Source organism: Orycteropus afer, unplaced genomic scaffold (assembly GCF_000298275.1).
Source record: "Orycteropus afer afer isolate SDZICR_OR568_19922 unplaced genomic scaffold, OryAfe1.0 scaffold00177, whole genome shotgun sequence".
NCBI lineage: Eukaryota > Metazoa > Chordata > Mammalia > Tubulidentata > Orycteropodidae > Orycteropus > Orycteropus afer.
In genome coordinates, this window is record NW_006921764.1 from 3,198,507 (window position 1) to 3,206,680 (window position 8,174).

The 8,174-nt window shown below is 40.4% G+C and overlaps 1 protein-coding gene across 1 annotated transcript in view; it reads right to left on the reverse strand.

The window, feature by feature from the left end:
- The window catches only part of ANKS1B (ankyrin repeat and sterile alpha motif domain containing 1B), a 1,816,017-nt gene that overhangs the window by 464,439 nt on the left and 1,343,404 nt on the right, over positions 1-8,174 (reverse strand). The window lies entirely within an intron of this gene.

Sequence of the window (8,174 nt, forward strand, 5' to 3'; positions counted from 1 at the left end):
AGGAAGGAAGGTATCTGGCAGTTTCTTCAGTCATCATGTCATCTGACCAAAACAGTAGTTAACTACTAAAACAAAACAAAACAAAACAAAAAACCAAAAAACAAAAACCCCATCCTCTGTTTACTAAAATAGAAGAGGATAGGTCTGTGAGAGATACTGAAAATGGTGAGTCATTTTCCCAAAGCTGAAGGCATTGACAGATGACAGAGTATAGACCTGGGGTACACTGCTGATAGAGGCCACAGGGGACAGTAGGTAAGAGCGTGCACTGTGGACCCAGGCTGCCTGGGTTAGAATCCTGACCTTGCCACTTACTAGCTATGTAACCTTAGGTAAGTCATTTCACTTTTCTGTCTCTTCATCTGTAAAATAGGGATTTAACATTTTGAAATTTAAATGACTTATTTTAGACTTAATCTGAAAGTACTTAGGAACAGTGCCTGGTACATAGTAAATTTTTGTCTATCAAACCAAAAACCAGATTAGCTGCCATCAAGTCAATTCCAACTCATGGTGACCCATGTGTATCAGAGTAGAGTTGTGTCCATTGTTTTTTTTTTTTTTTTGTTTAATTTCGTTTTCGTTGTGATTTGGGTGAAAGTTTACAGAGCAAACTGGTTTTCTACCCACATTTTGTTGCGACATTCAATGCAATTCCCAGACGTAACAGCACTCTTTCCACTCCTACCGTGTTTCCCATTTCTGTTTGTTCTTTCCTAGCCCTTCCTGCCTTCTGAGCTTGTTCCCTGGGCAAATGCTGCCCTCATGATCTCATATGGTTGACTGTTCTTTTAATGGCTGATTTTTTGAAAATTTATCACCAGGCCTTTCTTACAAGGTGCCGCTCAGTGATCTCAAACCTCCACCTTTCTGTTAGCAGCCAAGCATTTTAACCTTCTGCACCACCCACACCTTAAAGAAACCTTAAAAAGCAACCAACCAAACCAGTTGCCATCAAGTCAATTCTGACTCATGGTGACCCATGTGATCAGAGTGGAACTGCACTCCATAGGTTTTTGAAGGTTATAACCTTTCAGAACCCTTCAGAAGATCACTGGGCCTTTCTTTCAGGGTCCTCTGGGTTGCTTAGAAGCACCAACTTGTCAGTTAGTAGTGGAGCACTTAACCTTCGCACCACCCAGCAACTCCAAATTTCTACTTAAGCATTAGCTGTTAACACAGGGGTTGGCCCTGATGGAGTCACAGTCGACGGCTGCTACAGGTCCACAAATCAACCATCAGGCTAAGACTCCTAGCCAAAAGACAGATGTGCGAACAACCAGGAGTTGAAATATACAACTCCATTGATCACCAACAAAAAGTAATCACAAGAAATATGTAATGAAAAAGTGTTTAGCTTAGGGGTGGGTGAACATTAACCATGCTATAACCTGCTTCATTAAAGCTGCCTACAGATATCTGCTTGGGCTTGAAGTACTTGACTCATTATAGCTTGAAAGGTAAAGTCATAAATGGAATTTGTAGCTAGATTGATGGTACGAGCTGTATTTCAGAGAATGGTTATTACAAGTAAGAAAAAAAATAGCATGTCTACTTGCCTGAACAAGCTTAACAAATGCTTTGGGTCATTTTTTGTGTAGAGTGTCATGAGCTACCTCAAAAGTCTCCACAACAAAGTTCCTAATATGCATGGGATGGCTTTTTGACTTTTATTTGCTACTTCCTTCAGGAACGCTTCCTGAAGAGTATAAGACACCTTCCCTTCAATCTACTATCCAAAGCTTGTCTTTTTACTTTTGTTATAACTCATTCCATGCTCTGCCTTGTATTAAAATTATTTGTATGTTGGTCTGACTTCCTTTGCTATGCTATATCTGCTTAAAGGCAGATTCCGTGTGGTCAAAGGCATTCCTTCATGTTGCTTTTTGCCTTGGTCCTTTGGAAAAACAATTTGAGAGATTTTTTCCTAAACTCTGAGGAGTTACCTTTGTTCTAGTTTTCTACTCTAGAGGGTTTGTTACTTTTGTCCAGGTTGATTGACGTTTTCTGGGTAAATTGTAAACAACTTGCTTTGATATTTTTTGTCTGGTCCTAGGCTGCAGCCTACCCTATGATTGGTAAGAACCTTGCAAAGACTGGTCAATGGATTATGCAAATGAAGTCACAGCTGGGAAGGGTCATACCTTGAAATTTACAAGGCATTGTGTGTGTGTGTGTTTGTGTGTACAGCCAGTTCCATAGGAGTTTTTCAGAGATAGGAAGAAGCAGAAAGCAGCAGAAAGGAAAAAGTCAAGAGAAAAGAGAAGCAGCAGAAAGAAAGGAGGCAAAGAATCTCCTAAAAGAACTCTAACGCGGGTTAAGGGTTGTAAACACTGAAGACGGCAACAGGATCAGAAGGAGCCCAGGGGCAGAGTTGGTGGTAACAGACGGCAGAACCAAGAGGAGCCTGTCCTGAGGGGGCTGAGAGAAGGCGTGCATAGTGGGAGGGGGAGTGCACAGCAGAGAGAAGGGCCTGCTTGCTTGCACAGCTTAGAGGAGTTGACAGAGCTGTCCTGCGTGGAAGAAGGGAGGGATGTGGTCTCCTCTTGGGGGCCTGTGTGTTTCCTGATCCTGATTCTGAGTTGTATAGCCAGTTGACTCTGATCCTGAGGTATACCGTATTATTTCCCTAATAAACCCCATGGGAGCTCTGGTAGCATAGTGGCTAAGACACTTGACTGCTAACCAGAAGGCTGGCCGTTCAAACTCACCAGCCACTCCTTGGAAGAAAGATGGGGCAATCTACTTCTGTAGTGATACTGCCTCGGAAGCCCAAGGAGGGGTCGCTATGAGTCGGGTCCGACTCGATGGCACACAACAACTACAACAATAAACCCCATAGCTGTGAGTATGGTCTGTAAGTTCTGTGTGGCTATTGCAATGGATTAGGAGCTCTGGTAGCACAGTGCCTAAGGGACTTGACTGCTAACCAGAAGGCTGACAGTTCAAACCCACCAGCTACTCCTCGGAAGAAGGTTGGGCAATCTACTTCCATAGTGATTCTGCCTTGGAAACTCAAGGAGGGGTTGCTATGAGTCGGGTCCAACTCGACAGCACAATACAACAACAACAACATTGCGATGGATTACTAAACCAAGCAGAGGGGAAGAGAGAAACTGGTGTCGAATTGGTTTTTTTTTTTTTTTTTTTTTTAAAAGTTTGGACAGTGGCAAGAAAGGTTAGATGCATGTCTGATTTTCACCTCTTAGGGATCAGTCTTGGGCTAATCCTGATTCTCATTATCTTCTTCTGAAGTTGCTACTATAGGAGCTCTGGTAGCATAGTGCCTATTGCACTTGACTGCTGACCAGAAGGCTGGCGGTTCAAACCCACCAGCCACTCCTCGGAAGGAAGATGGGGCAATCTACTTCCGTAGTGATACTGCCTCGGAAACCCAAGGAGGGGTCGCTGTCAGGCGGGTCCAACTCGACGGCCCAATACAACAACAACAACATTGCTACTATTACTTCTGTCCTTCTACACTGTGTAAATTCATTTTTTATTCTTGTATTACAACTGGGACATAAGTAGATACTCAAAGCATTGCAGACATAAATTGAATGTAGACTTCTCACTTGAATGTTATTGGTTTAAAATAATAAATACAGTCAAACTATACTACTAAATTAGCATTTAATCCAGTTGTACATTACTTAGCTCAGTTGTGTAATAAGTACGAAGGACAATGGCTTATTCAAAATGGTAGATAAATTTTAGAGCTCTTGTGTAAATTCATAATAGTACTGCTTTTCTATGAATTCACAATGAGCACTGGTGGCATAGTGCCTAAGGCATGTGACTGCTAACCAGAAGGCTGGAGGTTCAAACCCACCAGCCACTCCTCAGAAGGATGGTTGGGCAATCTACTTCTGTAGAGATACTGCCTCGGAAACCCAAGGAGGGGTCGCTATGAGTCGGATCTGACTCGACAGCAGTGAGTTTTGTTTTGTTTTTGGTTTTTAGCAAATTAATGGAAATACATTGTTAAGTCTGACTACTCAGCTTCTGAGATCACTTCCATCACATTCTTTGTCATGTATATTTACTAAGCTCTTGCTTTTAAGGTACTTTCCTTTTCCTCATCTCCCCCAGCTCCTCTTCCCTTTCCACTTAGGGTTCAAAACTGATTGCATTACCTCTAATGAAGACAGGAAGCTTCTCAGTATTGTGCACATTCATTTAATCCCTTTGATAGGAAGACCACAATTATGACTTTAAACACTTTCTCTTCTAGCTCCTGATGGGTTGAACAATAACTCTGTTTTCCAAATGATTAACTTGGTAGATGACTATTACAATGATTTAGAAATATTTGCTCTGTTCATACCTGTAAATGAATAATCTACATTGTGAAAAATTTGCTAGTAGATAATGGAAAGCTCAATGGGCAATATAATCATGGGTGTTTTTAGTTCTAGATCCTCTTATATTATAACTGAATCCCTTTTTGTTACTTTTTGGCCCATGCAAGAGCGGAGTGCCAAAAATACATTTTTTTTTTTTTTTTGTTAATCAAGTGAATATTTATTGAACAAATGCAACTGACCATAACTAATATTTATCGAGTGGTTCTAAGTGCCACGCATTTCATATGTGGTGATTTTTTTTTTCTTTTTCATTTATAACGCACAGTAATCTAATGTGGTAGATTCTACTCTTATCTTCATTTTACAGAAGAGAAAATGGAGATTATGAAGATTATAGAATTTAAGTAATTTGCACAAGGTGACAGAAGTAGTAGGCAGCTATACTAGGATTAAATCTGTTTTAACTAAAAGCTCAGTAAGTTCATTTATGAGCTCCTGCAAGATCGCAAGTTCCTTAGAGGTGATTTATGTTTAAGTTTATTCATCTCAGTATCCTCTTAGTATCCTTAGAGTGCTTTAAATAGTGCTTTGAAGTATAGTATTGAGATAATACTGTGAGGTAGCTGGGGAGTATGTTCCTGCAATCAAATAACATGGGTATGAATCCCAGTTTTTCCACCTAAAATAACTCTTCCTTATTGTCATTTTTCTCTGTCTCTTCCCTATTTTTCTGCTACCATTTATCGTTACCTGAAATTATATGACACCATTTTTACTTATTTTTTGTCTGTGTTCCCCACTGGAACAGAGATCCTGTAGTTCTCATTCCTAACACTGAATCGCCAACATCTTGAAGAGTGTCTGGCATGTGGTGGGTGTTTTATAAAAAAGTATTGAATGAATGAATAAAAGGAGATTCATTTTGCTTACTGTTAATTCCTGGACTACTAATTGTCATATATAAAATTAATGGGCTGAAGGAAGCTCACTCTTTTCCCTGGCTCATTTTTAACCTTCTTTTAAAAAATTACTTCATAAACACAAATATAGCACCAGGCTCAATTTTAAGTGTTATATAAATATGTTGTGGTTGTTGAATGTCATTGAATTGCTTTTGACTCATAGTGACCCATGTGACAGAGTAGAACTGCCCCATTGGGTTTTCTTGGTTATAATCTTTATGGAGGTAGATTGCCAGGTCTTTCTTCTGTGGAGCCACTGGGTGGGTTCAAACTAACAACTTTTCAGTAGCAGCTGAGCACTTAATCATTATGGACTAATTTCATTCTCACAACAACCCTACGTGGTAGGTCAAATCATTATGTACCTATTTCAAAGACGAGGAAACAGGAACAGAAAGCTTTAGAAACTGGCCATAGTTGCACAGTTAGGTAAACGGTAGAGCCAAGATTCAAATCCAGGGAGTCTGGCCGCCATGTCCCCAATGATTACACCATGCTGCCTCCTTACTTAATGATATAAAAATATCACCTATATGGACTTCAATGCTCTGAAGATGTGTCTTCACTATCTCCTAGCAAGTGCCCTTCTACCTTACCCATTTTTCCTTCCATTCTATTCAGATATAAAGAAGAATGTAAGTAAGATTATGTTACCTATTTTACTTTAGTCCCTAACTCTTTTTCTTCTTTCAAACAGCAATGTCTGCTGTTAGTGAACCTTCTCTAAGGCCACCTTTAAGGATAAATAAATGGCTTGAACACCAGTGGCTGCAGGACAGGTGACATTGTCTCTAACTGCCTTTCTTCTTTTTCATGGCTGTCTCTCTCCTGCTTTTCTAGGGCTTTTATTTCTGCTCTTCCCTTCTAGCCATGAGAAGGAAGTTCACCGGTCCACTGAGGATGCAAAGACTGCTTTTTAAGCCTGAAACTTAAAAGGAGGCCCAATTTTATAAACCACCTCTTTGAGTCATTGAGTCCTTTCCTTTGAGTCTTTGAGTTATTGAGTCCTTTCCTACCCCTTTTAAGTCTCTCTCACAAACACACAAACATCCTCAGAGGTCCATACTACAGCATTCACCTAGGACACAATTTACATGAGCACAGAAACTTGTGATCTAGTTCTAGATCTGTTACTAAGGAAGAATCTATCTCTTGGAAAGTCATTGGATATGACCAAGACTTTTCTTCATCTATGAAATTACCTGGGTGAGAGGTTGAGCTGTATATTTCAGGGTCCTTTCCAACTCTGAAATGTGATCCTACTTTGAAGAATTATGTCAGAAAGAGAAAGTGCTGGGATATCTAAATCCCTATTACTCTCACTGCTTATTGCAGTATCACTCCAAGGGAGCCATTGCTTTTTATTACGAAGGTGAACTCAATGATGAAGGATGGCAGGTGCTTTGGGTGGCTGCTCTTCTGGAATGCATTCTCAACACTTTTTAATTTTTTTAAAATAACATTGCTTTACAAATTATTTGTTTTCTTCATTAGACTATAAATTTCATTAGATTGAGGACAAGGGTTGTGTCTATACTGCTTTTTATTATTACTCTAGTGATAAGCAATATGTGTGTTGTATAGTAGACTCTGACAATTATTTGTAGAATGAATGCATAAAGGTCAACATAGCAGGAAGAAGCCCTGGATTTTTGAAAAAGAAAAGCTCAGTTTGGATATGTTTATTTCAAATTCCAGTGTTACAGATAGATAGAGGTGTCCTGAAGCTGATAGGTCTACAAATCTACAGAGAGAGGTCTGGGGCAATTCATGTGAAGTGATAATGGAAGCCAAAGAGGCAAATGAAGTTGCCTAGGGAGTGTGTAAAAGAAGAAAAGGAGACACTTCAAACCGAATTCTTGGGACTATTAATGCACAAAATGGACACAACATAAGAAACTAGTGAAGGAGGATAGGGAATACTATTAGATAGGTAGAGATAAGTATTGATTTGGGTGAAGAGAAGGGCAATGTACCAAATGTGAGTGATCAACATGGTGGAATTGAGGAAGAGGAAGACATAGACTGGTACATGGGAGGTGCAGCCAACAAAGATAAACCCTTTTGCACGTACAGTACTGCATTGTAAGTGAAGACAAACATGGGTATGTGTGTGGATAGATGGGTGAACAGGCTGAACTATTAGGTATGTCTATGCAGTGGGGAGTGTACCCAAGGCCATGTATAGGGTTGTCAGACAATGGTTCTACAAGTGTATTTGTATGTTCTGTAAGAATTCCAATATGTATAGTAGAGCTGACATAGGACAAGGTTGTCACTTCTTGGGCACAGCCAGCTACCCAGAGGGAGTGACTGAACCTGTGGGCTCAGGACCATAGTCGCAAGGGATATCAAGCTCAATTGGCATAACATACTACACAAAACATTGTTCTACCTCCTACTGTGGCAAGTAGCAACTGGGCTCTTAAAAGCTTGCAAACAGCCATCTAGATGCAATGATGGGTCTCTCTTCATCCAGAGCAAAGAAGAGTGAAGAAAACCAAAGATTCATGGAAACAATTAGTACTTGTGACTGGTACACCATGCGATCTTCAGTCTATATGACTATGAGACCAGAAGAACTAGATGGGGCCTGGCTACCACTGTCAACCATTTGGAGGGGGATCTATGTAGGAGATCCTGGATGGAGAGGGAGAACAATGTGGGACAAAACGCAAAATCATTGGGAAAAAAAAGGAGGGGGGACCAGGTTTGCTGGTCTGATAGAGCCTGGTGGAAGCACTGAGACTATGGCCCCTAGCTGCCCTTCAGGTCTGGAATTGAACCAACACCTGTAGCTTCCAGCCAAACAAAAGATAGGCATATGAGTTGAACATTTACCTGAGGTAGATACACTCCTTGGAGAGAAAAATCATAGGAGAAAGAAGGGCTGTTTATGCACAAG